Here is a 25444-nt window from a genome sequence, read left to right as displayed (position 1 = left end):
GAACCTGTTTGCAGAAAGCAGACTATTGTCACAAAAGTTATTTGAAAACCCAGTTTTCCATTGAAAAACAGTTTTGACAGAAAACTTTCCTACTAATGATCTCTGCCTGGCCAAAGCTCAGAACCAGTATTCCATCCTCCTCCTCAACCTGTCAGCTGCTTTTGACTGCACTGACTATGCTTTTCTTGTTCTCCTCTTACCTTAATCACTCCTTCAGCAACCTCCTCCTCCACATCTCTTCTCCAATTTTCTGTGGGGGTTCCACAGTGCTCTGGCCTTTGCTCCTTTTTCTTCTCCCTCTGTGCCTCGCAATCTCGTTCACAAACACTAATTGAACTGCCATCTCAATGCTGATGACTCACAAATCTACCTCTTCTTCAGGCCTGTCCTCCTGTGCAAACTGGACTCTTGACCTGTCTCTCTGACATCTCCTTGTGGCTGTCCAGCTGGCAGCTTAAGATCAACATGGCTAAATCATAGTTCCTAATCTTCCCTCCTCCTATCATCCCCCTCCCACCATTTTTGATCACTGTGCACAAACAGCATCATCCTCCTGGTCACTCAGGCCTTTAATCTTCATCTTGACCTTTCCTTAGGTCCTAACATCCAGGCTGAGTCTGAATCTAGTTACCAGTCCTTCCTGTGTGGCATCTCTAAAATGCAGCCTTTCCTGTCCATCCACACAGCCTGTCCACCCACAAAGGGCTCTCATCATCTCATGTCTTGATTACTGCATCATCATCCTCTCTAGCCTTAATAAATGCAATGTTGACCTACTGGTATTCGTTCAGAATGCAGCTGCAAAGATCATTCTCCCAGCTTATCACTTTGCCAGTGTCACCACTCTCTTTGCACCCTCAACTGGCTCCTCCTTTCTCTATCACATCAAGCATAAACTACTTGTCTTAACTTTCGAGGCCCTTCAAAGCCTGTCTCCACTCTTTCTACCTTCTCTCCCATTCTATCAGGATGTCAGCTCCCACCTCCAATCAGCCAATGATGGCAGCCTCCATCACCCCCTTGTTACATTTTCAAACAAGCACCTTTGTGCTTTCTCCCAGGCTGCCCCTCATACACAGGAGACGTTCCCCATAAATATCTGCAAAACTTACTCATTATCCTCCTTCAAATCCCTCCTTACAACTCTCCTTTGCAGTGATGCCTACAAAGAACCTGACGGTGGTTAGGCAGCTGGGTGAGGCTGCTTCCTATCTTGCTGACCCATATTGTCTCACTATTGGCTTGTGCCCCCTGCTCTGTCTGTCCATCCCCTTCTGTTGTCTGTTGTTTTATACTCCGGTTGTAAACTCTTTGGGGCAGGGACCATCACTTCATCCTGTGTTTGTACAGCACCTAGCACAGTGGGGTCCCGGTCCATGACTGGGACTCCTGGGTGCTACCATAATACAAATAATAATGATTGGCAGCCTTTGGGGGTGTGGTGGAGCTACAGAATGATAACATTATTATAGAGTTTTGTGAATCACTTTAGAGAATTTGAGAATTATAGTCCAATATAAAAAAATGGATAGAATGTCATAGATAAGTATATCCAGTCAGCTTTTAGAGTAACCTCTATAGATCTCTGTTCATGTTATATAGAACCCTCTTGATTTAATCATTATTAGTTTGTTTAGGACTCTTTTTCATGAGGGAGGAATGCAGTGCCAGTAGGAACTGCAAATTGTGTATCGCTGGAGATATCCCTAGATGCTCACCTAAGACACAACCTTGAACCACAACCCACATTTATGGCCTTGATGCAGCAATTACTGGGTACAGTTCTAGGGCCTGTGTTGTGCTGGAGGTCAAACTAGGTGCTCGTAATGGACTCTTCTAGCCTTAATACCTATGAACCCTGCAGTGAGCTCTGTGTAGCTAGACTCTTTTATCCTCACAGTGCTCTGATGAAGAGATTGGGGCTCCACATGGATGCAGATATCGGTGTGAGTGGAGCAGCTTGCAGGATCAAGGCCCTAGTTGGGAAAGATTAGGCAAGTCTCTGGTTCCAAAATCCTGAGCCTGCTGTGACTAAAGCCAATCAGAAAGAGTTCTTCTTTTCTGTTTTCTACTTTCCCTGACCCCTTTTCTGTCCCCTTCTAATGTCTTTGTATTATTGCTTGGGATGTTGCTGTAAAATCTTCAAAAGAGGGACTACTTTCTCTGGAGGGTTTTTTTCCACTGTGCTTAGCATAATGGAGCCATGACTGCAGCCTTGGGGCTCCACTGTAGTTGAGCATTAAATAACCGTAATGATAGACAGAAAGTTAACCATTACTAGGGGCTCAGTGTCTGTAATGGAGGCTGTGGAAGTCACGGATTCCATGAATTTCCATGACTTCTGCAGCAGCCAGTGTGACAGACCCCAGAACCAGCTGCTCAGGCAGCTCCAGGGATAGCCACACCGGCCGCTGCTGGAGCAGCTCTGCAGCCAGCCATTCGGGCCACCTTGCAGCCAGCCGCACTGGCTGTGGCTAGGGTGGCCTTGCAGGCCGCTGGCCCTGGGAACCTCCCCAGCTGCGGCTGGTGCAGCTGGCACTGAGGACTGCCCGAGCATCAGCGACACCGCTGCGCCCGCCCCCCAATTTAGTCAGAGGTATTTATAATATGTCATGGACAGCTCATGGGCCATGAATTTTACTAAAAATGTCCGTGACTAAATTGTAGCCTGAATCATGACCTCTTACTCAGAAAGGAAAAAGCCTACAACAAAACACTTTCTAGGGTGTTCTCCCTAAAGAGACTTTATCTGATTACAAAAGGGGAATATGGAATCTCTTTAGAATGAATGTTAATTTAATTTCTGATCTTTTAAGTATTTTAGCCTTTTTTTTTCTTCTCTGGTTGCTCCTCAGGAAGCAGGGCAGAGTCCTTTGGCAAGAAGCCAGGCACCTTAACTGAAATGTCTGATGTGAAAAGACACATCCATCACCATCATGTCTCAAAGTGTAACTATTCAAGCCAGTCAGAAAAGGAGTTTAAACCTCTTGTCAAAAAAACAGGAAAACTATGGCAGGAGGTTGGCTTTCTGATGAAAATCAATTTTATTTATTTTTTTGTTTTGTTTTGTTTTGAGAAAAGTTGAGACTTTCTATGGGACAAAAGGTTTTGTAGAAAATCTAATATTCTGTCAAAAAAATGTTTTGATGTAAAACTTTTGTCCAGCCCTACTAATCATTACCTAGGGGCAGCATTCAGAAGGCACAAAGACCAGAGTTTTGAAAGGTTCTTGAAATTCACAGGTGAGGCCTGATTTTTCAGAATTGCTCAGCATGCTGGTTATTGAGCTCCTCTATAAATCTACCTCTCCAGCTATGTCTACACTGCAAGCAGGGGTGTTAATTTGCGGCCTTAATCTAGCTAGCTCAGGTACCAGTTACGGTGAGGAAGCAGCAGCGTGGGCTGTTTAAGTCGTTTCCCCACCACCACCCTCTCACCCCTGCACTCCTTCAGGTTTGTACTGGCATTCCTAGACGATGTTGAAGTCAGCGCTGCTCCATCTTCAGCACTACATTTAGAGAGCTAGCTAGATGAAAGCTAGTGCAGGTATGCTTATCCAGGCTACAAATTACACCTCCAGTTGCAGTGTGATGTAGCCTTTTTTTTTTTTTTTTTTTTAGGTCCCTAAATGAGAGTTGAACTCTTCTGAAAATTTGACCTCACTTGTGAGTGCTGAGCACTGGAAAATCAAGCCCTGAAGCCTTCTGGAAGCTTGGTCTTGCAATGAGAGCAGGAGAAGATGTGGGAAAGGGCGTGACTAACAGGGAGGCGTGGATGGAGCAAGGGAGTAGGATGAAATGAGAGTAAATGTTACAGGATTGTGCAATGGCCAGTGGTGAGTGGGCAGGTCATTCTCAAGGTCCCAGTCCTGCTCCCATATACGTCAGTGACAAAACTCCCCTTGACTTCAGTGCGGCAGCAACAAGCCCCCCAAAGACGTGATCTCTCCAAGGCAGGGTTAAGACACATGGCAGGGAACAGCAGGAACAGAAATTTTGCACTGCGGCTGTCGTGTGCTTGTTCAGTGACTAAAGAGAGCCTTTCACCCTTCCTGGCTGCCAGTCCAGCACCTTTCTCCAGGACTAAATTCACATCAGAAGTAGAGGAGCCTGCTTGTACTCTTCCTAACCAAAGCCCTACTCCTAATTATTAAACGCCTCATCAGGGAGGCTTTGATACTGGGAATTAATCTGAAAGGGATTTAATAACCAAGGGCCATAAGCATCCCTCAGTCCTCAGCAGAGCTCCCCATTGAAGTGCTTCCCCCATGAGCATCTCCTGAATTTTGAGCAGATTTCTCCAGTAGCCATGGCAACAGCCTAAATCTCACTCCCTTTTTGTGATTTAGGCAAGCATTATTTAAAATCTCTTAAATAAATGATGCTAAAATACCCTGAGTTTTGCGAGCAACATTGGGCAGCTCGCCATGTGGGTTAATTTAATCGCTCTACAGCTCCCACTAAGTACATAATTCAAGATCTCCACTTTAGACAAAAGTCCTTGAAATCTCTGAAGGGGGTAAAGAAGAGAGGAATTGTCTTGGCACGAATCCTCTGAGCGAATCATTTCTGGGGAGGGGAGAGTGGATTCTCTTTTGTCAAAAAACCCGAAAAGTTAAAAACAAAGCAAACCCTTTCAAACCTGTGTAAGACTTCCAATCTTGCAGCCCTCAGAGCTCATTGCAGTCAGTGGCAGCCATTCCGGAGACTTAAGGGCCCTGCTCTGCTATGTTAAGAATTGTGACTTTCCTTCCTCAGTTGGGTCTTTTATCTTAGGGCAGGGATTGCTGTGTAGGTACTGTGCTCAGCGCCTGGGAGGTGGCAAATGCCTTATGTCACTCAGCGGTCCTGTCTAGCCTTCCTTCACCAGAAGGGAAGTGGGGGTCACTGAGAGTGAGAGAGAGAGACCGCTTTCTGGGAAACATCCTCTGTGGTAGGGATGCTGGAACAATTTTTATAGTGGGGGTGCTGATGATCAAGCCAGACAGTGTGGTAGCACCCCTGGTGCCTCTAGTTCAGTGGGTCTCAAACTTTTTTACTGGCAGCCCCTTTCACATCGCAAGCCTCCATGTGCGACCCCCTCCCAATAAATTAAACACATTGTTTACTATATTTAACACCATTATAAATGCTGGAAGCAAAGCGGGATTTGGGGTGGAGGTTGACAGCTCACAACTCCCCATGTAATGACCTCGCAGCCCCCTGAGAGGTCCCAACCCCCAGTTTGAGAACCCCTGCTCGAGTTCCAGCAGCACGGCTCTGTGGAGTAAATATTAATGCCTACTGGGGGAGCAGAGTCAGGAGGGGCATTCCTGGGGCCTGTAGTTAGTGATCTCATAGAACAGGGAAAAAAAGGGCTTCCTTATTTCACCTGTTTGGTTTTTAAGCCAATCACAGCACAAAGGTGGTATTGTTTATATGCAGGACCTACAGTATAGTGTAGTGGTAATTATTTGTTTTCTCCCCTCCCCCCAAAAATTACTCCTGTGTTGCTGCGATCACTTATGAAAGGAAAAACCTGGAGGGCTTAATAGCATGGGTGGGGGGGCTCCTACTGCTTAACAATTTGCAGGTCCTGCAATGTATAGCTTTTCAAATGAATGGGGCTTGAGGTTCAAGCAAGTTGGCTGTCACCCTTTAGGGGCCGTTGCACTGCTCCATAGCTTTGCAACTGCAGCCTTGTCAATCACAAAGGCAGAGAGGCAATGCTCAGTCATGCCCAAACTGCTTCCTCATGTGGGGGGGTGAGGGATGGGTGGGGGGAGAAATGTTTTTAGTTCTTGCCCTAAATCACTGGCAAAAATGAAATGATTGCTTTTGCAGGGAGACAGCTCCATTTCACCAAAGGCAAACTTCCATCTGGGGTTCAGTAATGAGAATTCACAATTTTGCACATTCATTAACCGGATGTCCAGCCCCACGTATCTTTGTGGAGGGAGGCGCTCCCACCTCAGTACTGTACTGTCAGGCTGTCACTCGTATGAGAGGCAAATCCTGCCATTCTCTCTCTCTCTGTGTTTCTAGTAGGGCTGAATTCTGTGCAGACATTTACTTTTCTGAACTATCTTGTCTGCCTTCACAGGTGTAAATAAATATCACAAGACCCCAGCACATCCCTCGAATGTCTGAACTGGCAGGATGCTGGGGTGTGACTGTTTGAACAGAAGAGCTAGCAGTGTAAAGCAGTGTCTCTATTTCCATGTGGTCTGCCCCTCCTGCAGAACAGCTCTATTTTTCATAACATATTTGTATCAAGGGACAACGGGAGGCATTTGATATTTTGCTATATTGATTTATCTGGACAGAAATTGACTTTAGTACTTTACTTCTCCCCATGTAGTGCGATGGTATGGCCAGTCTGGAGGGGAATATTATGTTTTGGGTTAGGGAGGGTTGCACAAAAGAAATAGTGGAGACCACCAGGGTGTGGGGAAGTGAGGGGGTTTACAAGTGGAGAATCCATGGTTCCCTTTCCTCTGTGTATACTGGAGGCTTTTGACTAAGAGAGTGACAAATCTGGGGGGTTTGCCCTCCCCTTTCTCAGTGAGAGGCATAAGGGAAAAGCCTGCCGGTGGAGGCAGAAATCTCTGACATCCGAGCCTGCACATCAGTTGTTTTACTAAATTATTCATCCTGCTCCTGTGATAATATAGTTATAAGGAGGAGCCTAATTAAATTTACTAGCTGGCTTCAGCCAATAGGATGGTAAGGATCCAGGACTATGAGATGACGATGAATCCTGCCAGTGTGCTGTGAATGCGAAGCAGAAGAAGGGACTTGCAATTTGTGTGCAGGAGGGGAAGAGAACAAGTCAAGGGCCTCTGGATTAGCAGACTGAGGAAAGGTAAGGAAGTGAGTGGAAATGGGATTCACCACTATGATACAGGGCCTGTCTGTGAGCTTTTTTTAAAAATATAACCTATGTGGACTATTTTCCTGGGGAGTTTGGGGGAGGGAAGGAATTGTGTGTATGTGTGTACATACTCACACGAGACATGTAGTGCTTGTCTTTGTCTATATATACACATTGCATATGTGTTCATGTATATTATATACACATCCACACACAATGCCCATGTGCATGTATTTGGAGGTGTTTGTGTTAGATATGAATGCAGCAGTGATCTATAAAGTGTGTATATTATAAATGTAATTAGAAAAGGTGAGATACAGAAACAGCCTGATGAGCTAAAGAAATCTGGATAAACCTAGTAGTGTACATAGCTGATTTGAGGAAAATGGGACTGCACAGGTTGCCAGTCAGAAATTTGAAATTAAACGGAGCAGAGATGAGAAAACTGGTGTGTGTTAATCCATGAAACCTGCAATGAGATGTGGGAATGGGAAAGGAGAAGGCAAATTAGAGCATTTGTCACAGCAGGTGGAGATAAACGGCAAACAGTCTATAACTGGATTCTCTAACATGGGAAAGAAAGTGTGAATGACTAGAAAAGGCAATTATTTCTATCTGTTGCTGATCTACCTGTACCTATGGGGGGTGGGGGGGAGTAGAGAAATCAGGAGCGCCTAGATGGCTGATTAGAAAGTATCAACTGATTAGACCTTCTCATAAACCTGACGCCTAAATAACAGTCTACTGAGGTGTATCCACAGACTTTAATTCTCTCTTCTAATCACATGGGATGGGGTGGGCAGCTCTCAGAGGGTGAGACTTTGAACTGGAACCCACAGATTCATGTTGTTTGGAATAGCAGGAGTATGCAAATTAACACAGGAAATTAGGATCGGCACCACCTTTATGTACCATCCCCTTTCCCCTGTTAACGGGAGACTACCTAGGTCGGGTGGTGATAGTTCTGTCAAGAATGGGTTTCTTTAGGTAATGTAGCGCTGAAACATAGAAGGGTGTTTATGGTGATGATGCTAAGATGCCAATTTTGTAACATACAGCATCTTTTCAACTAGTTAACAGAGGGTTGTCCCACTGCCTAAAGCCTAAATCCATTTCATTTAATGAGTTAGTCCTATATCCCAATATATGGAACCCAAGGCCTTATCCCTCATTCTGTTTTTATTCCCCCCACCTCCCCTTCTCTGTTACTGGGCTCCAAGAGGAAAGCATTTTTCCTCCCCTGCTCTCTGTTAACTTGCAGGCCAGATGGAACAATATATCTCACTGACCATGTTTTACATCAGTTGGAACTTTATAGACCCTTCCAATGAGTTCCAGGGAAAACAGAATCTCTGCTCAGAGAGCATCAGACACTGACTCTGGGGGACATCAAGTCTCCCTACAAAGAGAGCAGGCAGACAGACATAAAAGGAGACGTGTATGGAATGACTGCCTCGGAACCTGGATTGATCACACTGGTTCAGTTAAAGTAAGAACTGATCTGATTCCTTGGCATTCCTTGATACCAAACCTTTTATAAGTTTAGTTCACTCGCCTCCACTCCCAGATATCTCCCCCTCTCCTGGCTTCCTCTCGGGGCCAGGAGATGGGAGAAGTCTGAACATGGCTGATATTCCATCCATAATATACCAATTCCCCTGCTTATCTTTACATTATTCTTGTAATATGGCCTGGCTGTTCTAGAAGTCTCTGGTGGGATCTGATATTGGGGGGATAATCTTGAGTCTCATTCTCCACTGCCTTACAGCATTTACACCTGTGCACCCCGAGAACCAAAGTGGCTGTAAAACCACTTCCATGCTGATCTGGGAGCACCCACTTTTCATAGGTGTAAATGACTTCACGTTAGATGAGACAATGTTGAATTGGGCCCCTTGTGTGATTTGAAGCACCCTGCACTGTGTACAATGTTTGTATTCAGTGACACAGGACCAGCAAAGAAACTGCCAAAGATAATAAGCTATAGCCCCTATTTAGGACTGAATAGCACTGTCTTCACTTCATCTGAAAAAGCTAGGCTGACTCGAGTGGGTGTTTAATGTAGGGTGTATTTTTGTCACTAGCTGTTCTCTTGCATGTGCATTTTGCTCCTTTTTTGTGACCCTAAGTAGAACAAAGCCACAATTGTATCTAAGTTTGAGTCCAACTTTCAAAATACCCACAACAGCCAAGTGAGCTGAGATTGAAGCAAAACAAGTTTGTCCATCCCTAAATAAAACCCGCTTCAACTTGGGGACCAGAGATGCCACTGCTATAGCCTGAGTAGGAATAATTGAGTCTCCTACATATTCACATAATGAGATTGTCAGCCTCCATGCAAAGAGAGCTCACAGTTTAAAAAAGGATGCTCTACCTAGGCAGCTCATCCTTGTGTTTAAAAGGAGGCTCTCTCTGCCTATTGTTGCTGGACTGTTGCGTGCTGCTCCTGGAGAGCGGCAAATAGGGAATTCAGTGAGGGGGGTGAGGGAAGCGTTCCTGGTGACACCACAGCAGTTGTAGGCTGGGATTCGGTTGCAGCATTTATCCCTGGTTGGGTGAATACATTGTTTGCTTCTGCCTCGGTGTCAGCAGTGTGGTTCAGAGGTGGGCAAAATGCCAGATTCTTCCCAGGGAAGCTAACGTCATTGTCAATTCACTGGTGGCAGGGACCATGCTTTGAAATCTGAGGTCACTCTCCCTGTTAATTGCTGCGATGATTAATTCATGCAATGATATCATTTTCCTGGGCTGAGGTTATGTATTGTAATAATGAGGGGCATGGAGGGTACAAGACTTTTGCTCATTTTAATGTTGTTAAAATTATTACTATGCTAGCTACTGCCTCCTCCAAACAGTGGTCTCCTGTCCCTTTGATGATACTGGCCTTCTTGTCAACTCTCCCCCTTGCTAAAATGGGCTCTGGTGTAATGCAGGCCAGATGCCCCCTGGGGGACTGCAGTTTGAATGTGGGTGATTAGTGAGGGGCCCTAACCTGGTCACACTAGTTATGGGAATAATGAGTTCTAATCCATATTTCAGTTTATATGTGAAACAGAATCTCTGTCTACTGGGTACATTTCCTTAATCTTGGTATCCAGGCCAGATTGTGTTCTGCCTCCCTAAAATTCCCTTTTCACTTTCATCTGGATTAAATAATTCTCCTCCTCCTTTTAAAAAAAAAAAGTGAAAAGTGGTTGTGTTGCACAATGGCTGCTGCATTCTGGCCACTGCATTCCACACCAGAGGTGGCTGCATTTCAGAGGCTGGTGAATGACCAATGTTTACTCCATCTATAATCCCTCAGGAGTAAAGGTGCTGTAAAAAGGTCAGTTGTTGATATAGAAGTATAGTAAGGATACGATCTGTGTCTAAGGTAATAACTATATCCTAGGCTGAATATCTCTGTTTCTCTCTCCTGTTGTCCTAGTATCTAAGCAAATAAACTCAGCCACTGAAAGACAAGGTGATTATAATAAATAAACTCTTTTTGGTTTTAAGCTTTGGCGTTTGTTAGCCCAGGGAATGATTAGTAGCCAATAAATTAGAGTTGTCCTGAAGTTATTGCAATACTGACATTCTTAATTGAAAATGTAAATAAAAGTGAAGGGAAACAATACAGAGGGCTGTCAAACTGCTCCTCCTTGCTCACTCCACATTTTTCCTGCTCCCCTCTGCCATCTTCTTTTTCACTGACATCCCTCCCCGATGGTCCGCAAGCCTCTTGTCTTATGTTTTCAAAACTGAATTGGTGGGGAGGGGGTCAGATCCTTCCAATTTGAAGACAAATGTTGGGGCAAAGTGGGTTGTTTTCCATTTAAGCAGTGCGGCAGCTTGGCTTTCTCTTCATCCTAGAGTACCCCATTCTGCCACCTGCCCTTGATGTTAAAGTTGCCATTTTCCTGTTTTGCTTTATGGGAGTGAGAAGCCAAGGTGGCGTTTTTGTTGCTGACAAACAATTAGAAAACTCTGATTGCCATGAATCCTCTTTGGCAATTGGCTTCTTACTCAATCAGGGTAGAGGTTTGCATATTTACAATACAGTTATCAAGGAATAACCATGCAGATCCCTACACTGTGTCTAATAATGACTGGCCAGTTTGCAGAGAATTGCATATTGTATAGTTAGTGAGAAATAACCGCACAATGATTGTGCAGCTCAGAGTGCAGTATAACATTGCTACTATTAATAACAGGTTGACAGTGGCCAGGAGGAGGATGAAATATCCCCAGAAGCTGTGCTTGTAATTTAAACCTTGCTTAAAGGGAACAAACAAAAGGGAGGCCCTTGTAAATGACGTATTACTGTGAGATGACCTGCAGGCTGGGTATGGCTTGTGTCCCAAATAAACTGCTCTGCATACACCTGCTAATAAGGGCTAGATTCTCTATTGTTGAGGGTGAGAAGGGGGGTGGCGGTTTGGGAGGCTTTCCACTTCCTAAGGTCCTCCCTAGTCTGGCTGTGGGGTACTTCGGGTGGAGAAGTGCTGAAACAAAGGCAGCATGGGTAGGTGACACAGAGTACCACTTTTCCAGGAAAGTGGGAGTGTTGCCTTGAAATGAACTCTGAAGGCAATGGCCTGTTGTTTAACAGGATTATTTTATTTTCACCAGTAACTCTTATTATTTCTCTATTCCACTGTCAGGTTTCATTGAATAGGCCTTTTCCCTTAGCAGAGTCCTCCTTAGAAGGTGCTCAGATACTACAGCAATGGGGACCATCTGAGTGCCCAGCTCAATTTAGAATCGATTGACTGACTGTACGTTAAGTGCTGCAGTAAACAGAGGAAGCATTTACTTTATTTTTAAATGTGTCTACCAACGTTCTTGGATTGCACCCCTTCTCTAGGGTTGTTTAAAGGACCTGGCTAACGGTACTGAGAGACACTCTTAAAAATGTCACTTCTGAAAGTTATCCAGCAATTTTAAGTACCTATGACCCCTCATCACCACTGCCTCACAATCTTTAATGTGTTTATTCTCACAGCACTCCTGTGAGGTGGGGAAGTGCTATTATCCCCAATGTATAGATGGGAATTGAGGCACACAGAGACTCGTGGGCATGCAGACATACCCAAACGAGCTTTAATCTAGGTAGTTGAAGTCCCTGGAGCAGTGACGGTGCAGCAGCATGGGCTGGCCCCACAAGTAAAGTTACCCAGGGTTCCAGATGGGCTTGCTGCTTTAATGCCCAAGCTAGCTAGCTCGGGTATGTGTACACAAGCTGCAGTCACACCTCATGTACCCTAAGCAATGTGCCCAAGTGAGTCTGACAGAGCAGAGACTAGGACCCATGTCTCTCCAGCCTCAGGCTAACCCTAGCCCCCAGACTGTTCTTCCTCGCTGACTGATTTTTTTAGGTCAAAAAGTAATTGGAATTAAGTAATTTACTTATTTTGGCAATTTTGTCCTGACTGTGAATGCTAGTGTCACATTATCTATTGAGACTTACAGGCTCCCTGTCCAATCCAGAAGCACTGTGAAGAACTATGGATTAGTTCAGATTATTTTATGCTATGAACAGCAGCCTACTCAGTAATATCACTTCTTTGTAGGTTCAGTAACTGGGAAGAGATTGCTGTTTCATTGTAACAGCCTTACACATACATGGCTAAACTGGGAAGGCTGGAGGTGTGTCATAGCCCATCCGAATTGCTTTTCATCACTCTGTCCCTGTAATAAATGGCTTCCTTCCTTGCAAAATGAATTATTTTGCTGCCAATTTGCATACCGCTTTCACGCAGTTTCTCAGGTAACCATTAAGTTATTCCCGTGGATCTTTATTCCAACTAATTTACTAATATATGGTTTTAAAAAAAATAACATGAAGGCCAAACTTAGGGGTGATTCAAAGGTGGTATGTAAGTTAGATGCTTGGGAGACCAAGATGGTGCAACTTACACCATTGTACGCCTTCTGGCTTCTCCATGGATAAGGTGGAATAGGGCATAGGCTACTTTTAATGGATATGTTCTTCCACACTCTTGTTTGTTGCTTTTCTTGCTACATTTCTCTTGTTTGGCCCCTCAGCCTGCGAGGTACCATGATTTAAATTAAATTTGATGGGCCAAATTCAAAGAGGTTGTGTGTAAGAAGAAGCTGTAAATTACACTCTGGCACAAAGGAGTAAGTCTGAGGAGGTCTAAGTCGGTGTGTCACATGTTGAGGGGACAGACGAATGCTTACATCATACCAATGTTAGATCCTAGTCTTGCAAGTTGTTCCATGCAGGCACGGACACCTGCACCTGGGGAGGACTGTTGAAATCAGTGGAGCTCCATGCAGAGCCGATTGCAGAATCAGGGACTTAGGCTTCATTAGGCACACCTCTGAATTTGGAAAGTTTTTCAATACAGGTATCACTTTGAGTTGGTGCTCGATTTGGGATAGTTTGGGTAGTTGGGAGTCATGGTGTGGATAGGAAAATTCCAATGGCAAACAGAAGAAATAATTATAAATGTGGGTTTGCTGCAACCAAGCAAATTAGATCATGGGTAAAATGGGCAATTACTATATGTAGTATTAGTCCGTTCTAATGAATACCTGTAGGTTTGGGCAATAGTATCTTCCTACAGGGAGGGACAAAGAATTCAGAGATTGCGTGTGAGAAACAGAAACTGGGAGCTCTAAGCAGGTAGATGCAGCAGCCAGAGAATTTTTTTAAGGCGTTAGAAGCTTCACCTTCAAAAAATATGTGCTTTGTAGAGCAAGTGTTTTACTTCCTACTCTGAGCTTTACTAAAATGGAATGGTTGGCAGGCACTTATCCGCTGTGTGTTTGACCTGGGAAGCATTCATTGGTTCTCCTGTCTGGAGTGATTTTCCTTCAACAGTTCTTAAATCATTGCAAACCATTGTCTTTTGCCAGGTCTTCCTGGTTGAAAATGGCTGTGTTTAGGTTTAGGTCCCTGATGTTTAAAGAGTCTGATTATATTTTAAAAACTAACCTGCTACCTGAATATAATCCCAAAAGCCTTGAAATATCCTTTTCAGTGGTGAGTGAAATAGCACAGAAACTGGACAGTTTTTGTGGAGGTTTTTTTGTTTTAAATGACTGATTCTGGGCCTCCAAAAACAGCCAGTTTTGAAATAAACTTTCAAATAATGGAGGTAAACAAGCAAAAAGAAACACTCTGGTAGGTGTGGAAGGTTAAGCAAACTATTGAATTTATAGTGGAAATAACAAAGCTTGCTATTGACTTCTGTGGGGTCTGGATTTCATCTTGTGAAGAGGGAATTTTCTGAATTTGGCTCAAAGAAAAGCTTATGCTATACCTGCCATTAATCTAGGACCTTTCACCAGTGCTAAATTCATTTTACAAGCAAACAAAAATGTATTTACTCAGAACTATTCATGAAGGGAAATACAGAGACTGTCTTTTTGTTCTGCGTTTGTACAGTGCCTAGCACAATGAGGTCCTCCTGGCCCTTGAGAAGGGCTCTGGGCACTGCAGCCATACAGATAATAATAGTACAATTAAGCAAGGCTCATCTCTCAAATGCTTCTGGCCTTTAAAACCTGCTTTTAAAAACATAATAACAATAACATCTTATTTTTTCAGATTTCTCAGCACTGGGTTGTTTGCCTTTTCCTATACCAGGTGCATCCATTCTAATAACACATTCTCCCCTGCGCCCTGTAACTTGCAGGACTTTGCTAGGTAGGAAACAAGGATGAATGACCTGATAGTAAATTCTAGGCCTGCACTGTGTCAAGAAGTGTATTGGTTACAATACAGCTTTGCTTTGCTCTGCAAAATGAACTGATAACACAACAGAAGATGCTGAGGGGCGGGAGCTGTTCAAACAAAGAAGAAGAGTAAATTAGGGGCCTTTGGTTTAAGCTTAATAACAGCTCCAGACTCCATCACTGATTCATGGCCTGACCTTGTGCAAATCACTCTAACTGTGACACCGGGCGCATCAAGAATAGCTCCAAGAGATTACATGGAAACAAAAGACAGGTGAGAAAACACATCAAGCATCTGCTCGATTTGAAAATGGGCTTGATGAAAGGAAGGAATGTGAGTGGCCAATGAGCTTTCTCCTGAGCCGTGCAGCTCTCCTGCATAAGTACCTAGAGCTGAGACTCATTAATAGCATCTTCCTTCTGCTTGCTAAAACAAAGCACAAATGCTCTTTGGCAGGGCCAACCAGAGGATTCAGGGGGCCTGGGGCAAAGCCGGGGAGCTGCGGTGCTTGTACTCATCCAGTGGCGGTCCGGGTCTTCGGCGGCATTTCGGCGGCGGGGGGCCCTTCAGTCGCTCTGTGTCTTCGGCAGCACTGAAGGGCCCCCCGCTGCCGAAATGCCGCCGAAGACCCGGACCGCCAACGGGCCAGGGCTCGCGGGGCCCCTGTGATGCCTGAGGCCTGGGGCAAATTGCCCCACTTCCCCCCCCCCTCCCACCGGGTGGCCCTGCTCTTCAGCAAGTGGGGCTAGAGAGAAATAACAGACTTCTCCATGGCGGAAGGCATGAGGGATTCACCCTTATGCATGTACCTGAAGAATATACATTTTTTTTATTAACCTTGCAGGCAAGGCAGTCTTAAGCAGCTGTGTGAAGTTTCTCTGAATGGGAGGCTGGAGGGTGGTTTCTGTTGTAAACAAAATGTAAGGGATCCCAAGAGATTAACAGAGTTACTCTGGTTTACCCTCAGCAAGCTTAATAATTCAATAGAACCTTTCAAATCATAGCATAGCCCTGCTGCTCCCTGCAGGGTCCGTTTAGTGTATAAAAATTCCTTGGTTGACTAAATAGGATGGCTCTTGAGAGACAAGAGCTGTGGAATCAGACAAGCCTCTGTCTGTCAAGGGCCGTGTTTAACTACTCCAGTTAATGGGCACCTGGGCTTTCCCCATGAGGTCCCCTGGATGTCTCCAACTGCCGATCACATGTTACATGCCACTGGCCTCACATATTATGCATTTGTAACCACAGAAAGTACCACTCATTTTGCTCAGCTTTGCAGTCAGACTCCTTAACACAAAAGGCATTTCTCCCCAGGAATTAACCAAAAATATGAGTTGTTTTTAATGACAACAGGCATTTTCTGATCTTCCTTGTGGCACTAGCCTGCATCTCGTTGAAAAGTGACACTGGCAGTGTGAGAGCCCAACAGCAGACTGCAAAAGCTGTTATCCTTCTTTCATACCTATTTCACAATCAGAAGGAAAACTCTACTATTTCAACCAAACACAGACAATTGACATATTGACTTGGGGTCTAATGGCGTCTTTAAGGCACAACCCTGCATTGGGAGTGGGGTGGCACCACCCCAGCCCAGTGGGAGCACATCTGCTGCTACACCCCTTGCTAGGTTGCAGCATACTACGTAGCCCTTTTGTACTATAGCCCTTCCTTTCAACACCCCTCTGTCCCCTTTGCAGGACACTGTGCTCAGGGGAGCAGTCCTGGGGCTCCCCTGGTCCAAGTACTCAGTTTATGGCTGGCAATAATTCACAGTGTGGGTGTGGCTGTGGTGGGAAATTCCATCCATTCTGCCCCCTCCCTACCTGCTGCCTGCCACATAAGGGCCAGCACAGTCTGGCCTCTCAGGATCATAAAAGGAGGCTGGAACCTTTTTTTACATCAGACTGTCACACAACCAGCGTCAGAAATGCTGCTGCTTTTCAATCAGACGGCTAATGGTGACAAGAAGCTCGGAAATGCCAACTACAGCTAAAAAAACTTTGGGACAAACCTTGAAGTCACTATACTATGCTATCCTTATTTGGGCCAGGACCCCAGCAAGTCAATGGGAGTTTTGACTAGGAAGATAGGACTTAACGTTCTGAATCATTGTCCAGTTTATTCTTAATGAGAAGTGAATTTTTGATTATGAAGTTTGATTGCTAGGCTGAGCAAAATGGGTGGAGTTTGTTGGTTGATCCAGTGGTAAACGGGCGCTGACAAGAGATTTTTTTTCTACTGTTTATGCTGCATTGGGTTGAACCTTTGGGGCAAAGAAGTCTGTGGACAGTTAAGAACATAAGAACGGCCGTACCGGGTCAGACCAAAGGTCCATCTAGCCCAGTATCTGTCTACCGAGAGTGGCCAATGCCAAGTGCCCTAGAGGGAGTGAACCTAACAGGCAATGATCAAGTGATGTCTCTCCTGCCATCCATCTCCATCCTCTGACAAACAGAGGCTAGGGACACCATTCCTTACCCATCCTGGCTAATAGCCATTTATGGACTTAACCACCATGAATTTATCCAGTTCTCTTTTAAACGCTGTTATAGTCCTAGCCTTTGCAACCTCCTCAGTTTTGGTTGCATGGAAGAAATGAAACCTTCCAAGGGCAGTGGTTTGTGATGTGCAAAGTGAGCTCTACCTGGAGGCAGCTAACATCGCTGTAACAAATGTTAGAGCTGGTTGGACATTTTCTGCTGGAACATTTCTTGGTCAGAAAATGCCAGTTTGTCAAAAGAGAAATGTTGTGCAGAAATATGTCACCTTCGAAAACTGATTTCCTAAGAAAAATGAGGGAAACAGATTTCATAAGATCAAAACATGCTTCAGAATGAAACATTTCAAATTTCCATTTTGCAATGAATTTTTGTCCTTTTTTTATTTTATAATCTATAACTTCATGACAAAATTTGTTTTCATTCTGTTTGAGAAGGAAAGAAATTTCAAAATCACTAACACTTCCTCTTTCCCCCTGCACCCTGGAAATGAAAAATCCAGTTCCCACACAACTCTAGTAAATACAGAGATTTCTAAGAGGGACAGCCTCAACACAGCTCGTATGCCAGGCCAACAGGCGGCATCCCTTTCTCTCATCTGGCGGAGCCATTGCTGAAGGGGTCTCCAGTCTCCTGATCTGAGCAATGTATGCTTTGGATCCTGGTTATATCAGGCACTGCCTTAGTAGCTGTGATCAGTTGAAGCACTTGTGCTGACAGCCCTCTCGTATGAATAAGAAGAGGCTGGTGGCAGGGTGTTTTCCTTGACTCTGAAACTTTCTTTTTCCTCCCCCCGCCTACCCCCTTCCCTGGTAACTTAGTCTAACAGAGTCTGCACTTAATCAGCTTCAGAGTACACTGTAAAATTAATCTGCTTTTCCCGTGTAGGGTCAGGTGGGTGATGGAGTGGGGAGCAGAGAAGTTTAGTTGGATGGGCTTGGAGATCTCTTGATGTTTCTGGTTGTTTTTCTTAATTAGTTATACTGTACAACTTATCTGGAGCCAAGGTCAAATCTGGACCTTTTTAAATGTAAAAATAACAGGATTTATTTTTTAAAGAGAAAAATGAACAGGCAAGCTGCACAAACAACAAGCTCATGGAGTAGCCAGTCCGGTGGCTGGGACATTTATATGAGGGCGTACTCAAAGAGGGACAAAACTGGGAGGGGTCCTCAATCAGGATTGCTGCTCAAACTAAAAACTCCCTTTCCCCATAACTAAGCTTGAGTGCTGCACACATTCTTAGATAGCAGTTTAATAGATCTTTGCTAGCAGAGGAAGTGCTAGGCCATTGGGGGACCCTAAGCAGGAATGGTTTCCGCCCCCCATCCCCAACACATAATAAAAAGTGAAGGGCGGAGGGGGGTGGAGGGAGGTGGAGCTACTCAGGGCCCTAAACAATTGTTTGGTTTGTGTATGCCTAGTGCTGGCTCTTTTTGCTAGTAAGTGGCAACCATTATATCACTGAGCAGGAATATAATTTAAAACAGATTTCAGAGGTAGCCGTGTTAGTTTGTATCAGCAAAAAAAATGAGGAGTCCTTGGTGCCACAAGGACTCCTCATTTTTATTTAAAACAAAGTTACTAACTAGGCTTCACAGTATTTTTCCTGCCAGAGTTTCACTGCTGCTTTAGCACTCCGTGTTCTAGATGTTCAGGCAGGTGCCAAGGTTGCAGCAAGATACCAGTTCGGCCTGTCGATTTACCAGAGGTCTGCAGTGTTACAGCTCCTTGTTAGTGAGGAACTCTCAGGAGGCTGTGGCTGCCAGGGACCCCAAGGGATGGAGTCTGAAATGAAGCATTGTAACAAAAGCGAATAGCAAGGACAAGCCAGCTGCCTCTATAGTATGACAGTTATAGTGCAGCATGGCAACATTCAGTATTCTGCCTTCAACAGAATTAAAATCAAGTCTTGATTTATATCAGCAAATCTGTTAGGATTCCTTCCAGGTAACCAATTAGCCAGTAGACAATGCCTGGCAAGAACTTCTGTGCAGTCATGATCTGAGATCCAGTTTTTTAAGAAACTGGTGTCTTCCATATTTTCTGTAGCAACATCTGATGTCTACTGGGGTCCTTGAAACTTGCTCCCATGTATCCTCCTCTTCTAGCCTGAGTCTAATGAGTGTCACAGCTTGGTAAAAGGCTGTCTTCTTCAGTCAGGCTTTTGGGTGACTATTACTTTGTTTTTGTTTTCTATTCCATTTTTATGTTCTGGTTAGAAGGCTGTCTTGGACCAGATAGTGTGGGTGTTGATAAAAGGACAGACTGTTTGTTTGAGTTAGTTTTGAACCAGAAGTTATGGACTTGCTCCAGGAATCACTGGGTGAGGGTCTATAGATTGCGTTATGCAGGAGGTCCCTTCTGGCCTTATAGGATTAATAGCATTTAGGTTCTTTATAACTGCTGTCAAGTGCTTTTGTGATAGTTGAAGCTGCCTAGGAACAATCTTCATCTTGTACAATTGCGTTTTTAATGGGGACAGTTGCTTCAGTGGGAATGACAGGCTATCCACAAGGATGTCTCTAGGGATTTTTCTGTATCCAATACACAGCAATATAGATTGAATGCCATACTGTGTATAGGTTCCAGTCCTGCGATGGTCTACATGAAGAATGCCTATTGAGAAACCTCAACCACAGTTGTTCCAACGGCTCTGGGGAGCACATGCTGGTGTGACAGTTCTCTCACCTTCTTATGTGGTATAGTGGGTGCACCCACATGGCAGCTCAGCTTTGTATGGCTGGTGTGGAGAGGGTTATGCACACACAACTGAGAGTTCATCATCTGCGCTGAGCTTTCACAGTCCATGCACTCCTTGAGTTCCACTTCCAAATGTGGTAGTACCTCCACAGATGCTCAAGGGGGAAGGATCCCTGCTTCATCCCCAGCCTTGTCACCCACACAGGGTTAACCATAATCTGTCCTAAAGAAATTAATCCTGTACATACAGAAGGGATGATTGCATAGATCAACTATGAAGCCAGACTCTGTATGCATTGACTAATTTGTCATTTGAGTTGGGCACACAGGTTATTACATATTCTTTTGTTTTCAGAACAATACCATTTTTCGGTTTCAAATATCTTCTGGTTATTGTATACTAAACTTATCTTCCTCATTGTTTTGAAATACATTACATACTTATTGCATATAGTGGAATAATTCTGGGTTTGTTTGTTTTTTTACATTTATTTATCTAGGTTTTTCTATCAAGTTCATCTCCATAATAATGAATAAACTTTAATGAATTTAGCCTCACACAACCCTTTTTAAGGTACAAAAGCATCATTATTCACATTTACAGATGGAGAAAGTGAGGCACAGAGAGGTTAAATGACTTACCCAAGGTTATACAGGACGTCTGTAACAAAGCAGGGAATTTTCAGGCTCATGCCTTAACCTCAAGATCATCCTTCCAAAAGTATAATTCTGAATTATATATGAATGTATTATACTCTGCAAAATGTTCACTGCCGTACCACAACATGTAATAGGATAAATACTGCTCTCTATAGCACCCGTAGGAACCTATGGAATTTGATGTGGCTGCATAGGTGTAACTGAGGGCAGAATTTGGCCCATTGTTTATAGAGAAAGGTCAGATTCTCTCAACAGATAAAAACAGGAGAGTGCCTATAGCTGGAGTTACTTGCTAAATAGTATTTGGTTGGTCTTAGTTAATTCTCCATTGTCCCATGCCACCCTTTTAGAGTCTTGAAAAAACAAATTACATTTATGTTGGTATCTCTTCTGTGCTTTTCTGCTTGGGAATGAAAGTAAGGGTCTGAGACTATAATGCAGATTGTTAAAAGCTGGCCAACTCCAGCGTGCACAGTGTTAGTGCACTAGCCTTTTCAATTCTGGAGGCTTGGATTTACATTCTGGAGGAGAGATGAAAACAAAGTCAGTGAAGGAAAATGGAATAGCTAGTTTTAGCTTATCAGCCAGGTTTTTTTAAGGTGCTCTTTCTGTTTGCAGTCATACACATCTCTTTCCTCCAAAAGAAACTCTCAAACTGAATACAAGTGGCAGTCAGCAGGTATGCCTTTAGGCCCCTTGAGCTGTTCTACTCACCTCTGACCAAATGATAATAGTCCCTTATAGTAGTAAGAATGCCTAGCACTTATTAGTAATGTAATCATAACCTGTGCAGAATTAACTACTGTGTTAGTTTTCTGATAATATATCAGCCTTGTTGGCCAGCCAGGGAAGTGGAAAGGGTTGTCTCTTCATCTCAGTGTCATAAGGGTAACCCTATTTCTACATTCCTAAGATCTGTAACAGTAGTGTTCTGAATCTCATGCTATTTGTGATTGGCTATGCATACACTATCTGTGCATATACCCAGCAAGAATCAGTTGTAACACATGTGGCTGGAATCCCTCCAACAGTAGCCTGCTCTGACCGACTGATTGCAGAATAGAGTTTTTTCATGCTTTCATTTCCTTTTACCTGCCCCTTTCTCTTCTTCCCAGCCCTGAGAGAAAAGATGTGAATGTGTACTTGGGAGGGTGGATAGTGACATAGCTTTACTTGTGGCTCAAGACTTTACATTTGCAGTTAAATTGGTTTCTGGCTCAAATGTCTGAGTTTTTCCTCTACATAAGAACATAAGAACGGCCATACTGGGTCAGAACAAAGGTCCATCTAGCCCAGTATTCTGTCTCCCGACAGTGGCCAACTCCAGGTGCTTCAGAATGAATGAACAGAACAGATAATCATCAAGTGAACTATCCCATGTCTCCCATTCCCACCTTCTGGCAAACAGAGACCAGGGACACTATCCCTGCCCATACTGGCTAATAGCCATTGATGGACCTATCCTCCATGAATTTATCTAGTTCTTTTTTGAACCCTCTTATAGTCTTAGCCTTCACAACATCCTCTGGCAAGGAGTTCCACAGGTTGACTGTGTATTGTGTGAGGAAATAGTTCATTTTGTTTGTTTTAAACCTGCTACCTATTAATGTCATTTGGTGACTCCTAGTTCTTGTGTTATCAGAAGGAGTAAATAACACTTCCTTATTTACTTTCTCCACATCCAGCATGATTTTATAGACCTCTCTATCATATTGCCCCTTAGTTGTCTCTTTTCCAAGCTGAAAAGTCCCAGTCTTTTAAATCTCTTAATATATATTCCCTAAAGTGGCTAGATGTTCACCATTCCCCAAAAGTCTCTGTGGCTGGGCTTTAAAAAGGACTGGGTAATTTTGTTACTCTTAATGAACTAAGCCTAGATTTCATGCTTGAGGGGATCAGATGATTGATGATCATTCTAAGCACTTGTAAGTGCTATATGCTACAGCACTTTAGATGTTCCAAGTGCTGCAGCTGTACAAACATTAACTAATCCGTATAATACTCCTATCCATTAGGTAGAGTGTTATTTTCCTCATATCTAAAGGGAGAAATTGAAACACAGAGGTTAATTGACCTTTTCTAAAGCCATACGTTAGAACTCGGGAGTTCCTGGCTTCCAGCTCTGTGCTTAGTCCACTACCTCTTGTGATTGCCTGTGTGCCAAGTTTTCCCTCCCTTCCTGATGCACGCAGTTGATTAGGTGCATTATATTTTTGATGTTTTTAGTCTATTGGTAGCTTCTAGATGTCAGAGATGATTCCACAGAACACCTCCACTGTCCAAGGTGGATGCAGTAATAGAATACAGAACAGAAGCCATGAAGGAAAAGAATTTGGTACAGGGCATTAACTCTTCACAGTTAGAGGCATAATTTACCTTTATGTTTTCAAAGCATACTGCCAGATGTGCACAGCAAAATCTGGCAATGTTACCCCTTTGTGAGTACAAGTCTCCTAACAATTGACCAGGGCTCAAGAGTGGCCTGACTTCTTAAACAGCTTTCAAGCATAGCTGACTGTTCTGTATACACTGCTGGTGGCTGATTCTTTTGGTTTGTGCTTCCAACCTGAATTGTGATGTAGCAGCATCTTGCCGGCACTTGCAGAGTTGCTTTTGAAAGGCAGCCTAAGGCTTCGTGGCACAAAGACATCTGGCAGTATCCCAGATCTAAAAATCTGTGTGTGCAACTGATGGATTGATGTGATTTTAACCCCTTCCGTGTAACAAACACGACAGGCTGATATAAGATCTGAGGATACAGCTGCTGGATTTGACTTCTCTCTCTTTCTCACTGTCCCTAACAATATCTGTCACATGGAGGTCTTTCCAGATCCAGGAGAGGGGACTGTCAGCTCGAGGGTCTCGAAATGAAACCAAAGCATATTTGTGCATGCATCTTTATGCGTACATTCATTTCCATGAAAGGATATAATGGCTAGCAGAGCAGGGCTTTTGTGTGCAGGGCCACACAAGGCTTTATGTATGTACATACGATTGGCAGGAATCTCCCTAAAAAATAAAGAGTCAGATGCAAAAAACTTTGCACAAAATTTGGGCTGGTTACTGTGAAAGGGTGGTCCGCCACCGAGGACAGGAGTGCCTCATAGTCAGCCCACCCTGCCACCTGGCACAGTCATTTAAGGCAGCGGTTCTCAACCAGGGGTATGGATATCCCTGGGGGTACACAGAGATCTTCCAGGGGGTACATCAACTCATCTAGCTATTTGCCTAGTTTTACAATAGGCTATATAGAAAGCACTGGCGAAATCAGTACAAACTAAAATTTCATACAGACAATGACTTGTTTATAAAGCTCTATGTACTATATATACACTGAAATGTAAGTACAATATTTATATTCCAATTGATTTATTTTATACTTATACAGTAAACAATTTTTCAGTAATAGTTGCTGTTACACTTTTGTATTTTTATGTCTGATTTGGTAAGCAAGTCGTTTTTAACTGAGGTGGAACTTGGGGTACGCAAGACAAATCAGACTCCTCAAAGGGGTACAGAAGTCTGCAAAGGTTGAGAGCCACTGACCTACAGGGTTCAGAAGGCTACAACAGATAAATATAGACACCTTAAAGCAGGGTTTCTCAAACAGGAGTCGCTGCTTGTGTAGGGAAAGCCCCTGGCGGGCTGGGCTGGTGTGTTTACCTGCCCTGTCCGCAGGTCCGGCCGATCGCGGTTCCCGTTGGCCCAGAGCAGCGAACCACGGCCAGTGGGAGCCATGATCGGCCGGATCTGCAGACGCGGCAGGTAAATACCCCAGCCTGGCCCGCCAAGGGCTTTCTCTACACAAGCAGCGACCCCTGTTTGAGAAACCCTGCCTTAAAGTCTTGGAAATGAATGGTGCTTAGGGAAGGAAACTGGACACTTCACCTTTAAGGGCCTGAAACCTTGCAGACAAGGCAGGATGAGGTCCCCTCTCACCCAACCAACTGGGAAGGAGTTGGGAGCAGCATAAAGGATGTCTCCTTCCCCATAGCAGATAGGCACTGGCAGGAGAAGGCTGCCTACACCAGTTGACCCCTCCAGAGTAGAAGGCTAATTGGGAAGGGTGTTCAGCTGAAGGGAATTGGCAAAAGCCTTGCACCTGACTTGAATCACAACCCTAGCCCCAGGAAAAGGAGGGGAAGAGGCCTGGGTAATAACCTGGCTCCAGAGGAAGGGCAGAAGGGGAGCTTCTGATTCATGGAGAGTAAGACCAGTTAACCTGAGCCAAAGAAGCCTGAAGCATAACCCTAGCTCCTGAGACAGGGTTAAATGGAAAACTCCTTCTCAGAGGGGGGAAAGACTGACTAGCCCCACGCAGGAGATGGAGGAGTTATTTGCACCACCCCGCTGCTGTGAGCAGCTAAGAGGGAGTTCTGCTGTAGCTGCCTAATAAGTGGTGAGGAACCACAGATTTCAGGCAGGGCTAGTAAAATCCAGAGACCTGGGGAAAGATGTTGAGAAGCCATGTAAAAGGTAGGCACAACCTTTTATGTAGTCGCAGCGTAGCACTGGGAGAGAGCTCTCCCAGCACTCTAAAAAACCCACCCCAACGCAGCTCCCAGCGCCGGTGCACTGTCTACACTGGCACATTACAGCGCTGAAACTTTCGGCGCTCAGGGTGTTTTTTTTCACACCCCTGAGTGAGACTGTTGCAGCGCTGTAAAGTGCCAGTGTATATACAAGCCCTAAGTGTGCTCAGATTCCAGAGACCTGTTCATCTCTTGATATGTAGCATCACAGTTAATGCTAATGGGAGCTATGTCCCCATGTGTATGCCGGAATTAGCAGATGCCTGCATCACAGCACATGAAGGAAAACTTTTTTCCAGCCATTTGTCATAGGTTGCATATTAGGTATGTAAAGGAGCAGTCCTCCTTCCCCAGGCTAGACAAGCATAGAAACCTAGGATAGTCAGGTGTCAGGAATGGTGAAAGAGTGAAGAGGGAAAGATTAGCATGTGTCAAATTCTGTGATAACAGAATGTGTGGAATGTAAGATCCCAGAAAAGCAAAGGAGGTCTATATCAACTGGAGTTGAGACT

The 25444-nt window shown here is 44.3% G+C and overlaps 1 protein-coding gene across 10 annotated transcripts in view; it reads left to right on the top strand.

The window, feature by feature from the left end:
* The window catches only part of SYN3 (synapsin III), a 365180-nt gene that overhangs the window by 95468 nt on the left and 244268 nt on the right, over positions 1-25444 (top strand). The window contains exon 1 of one of the 10 annotated variants that reach the window (XM_039486036.1): positions 6819-6843. The exons of 8 other annotated variants lie outside the window; for them this stretch is intronic. The gene's annotated coding sequence lies outside the window, so the exon portion shown is untranslated. Of the gene's footprint in view, positions 1-6818; positions 6844-25444 lie in introns of those variants that run through there. One more of the 10 variants, XM_039486083.1, reaches the window with a different exon arrangement.

The sequence above is a fragment of the Mauremys reevesii genome, linkage group 1, assembly GCF_016161935.1.
Source record: "Mauremys reevesii isolate NIE-2019 linkage group 1, ASM1616193v1, whole genome shotgun sequence".
NCBI classification, from domain to species: Eukaryota; Metazoa; Chordata; order Testudines; family Geoemydidae; genus Mauremys; species Mauremys reevesii.
This window is presented reverse-complemented; position numbering and strand designations above follow the sequence as displayed.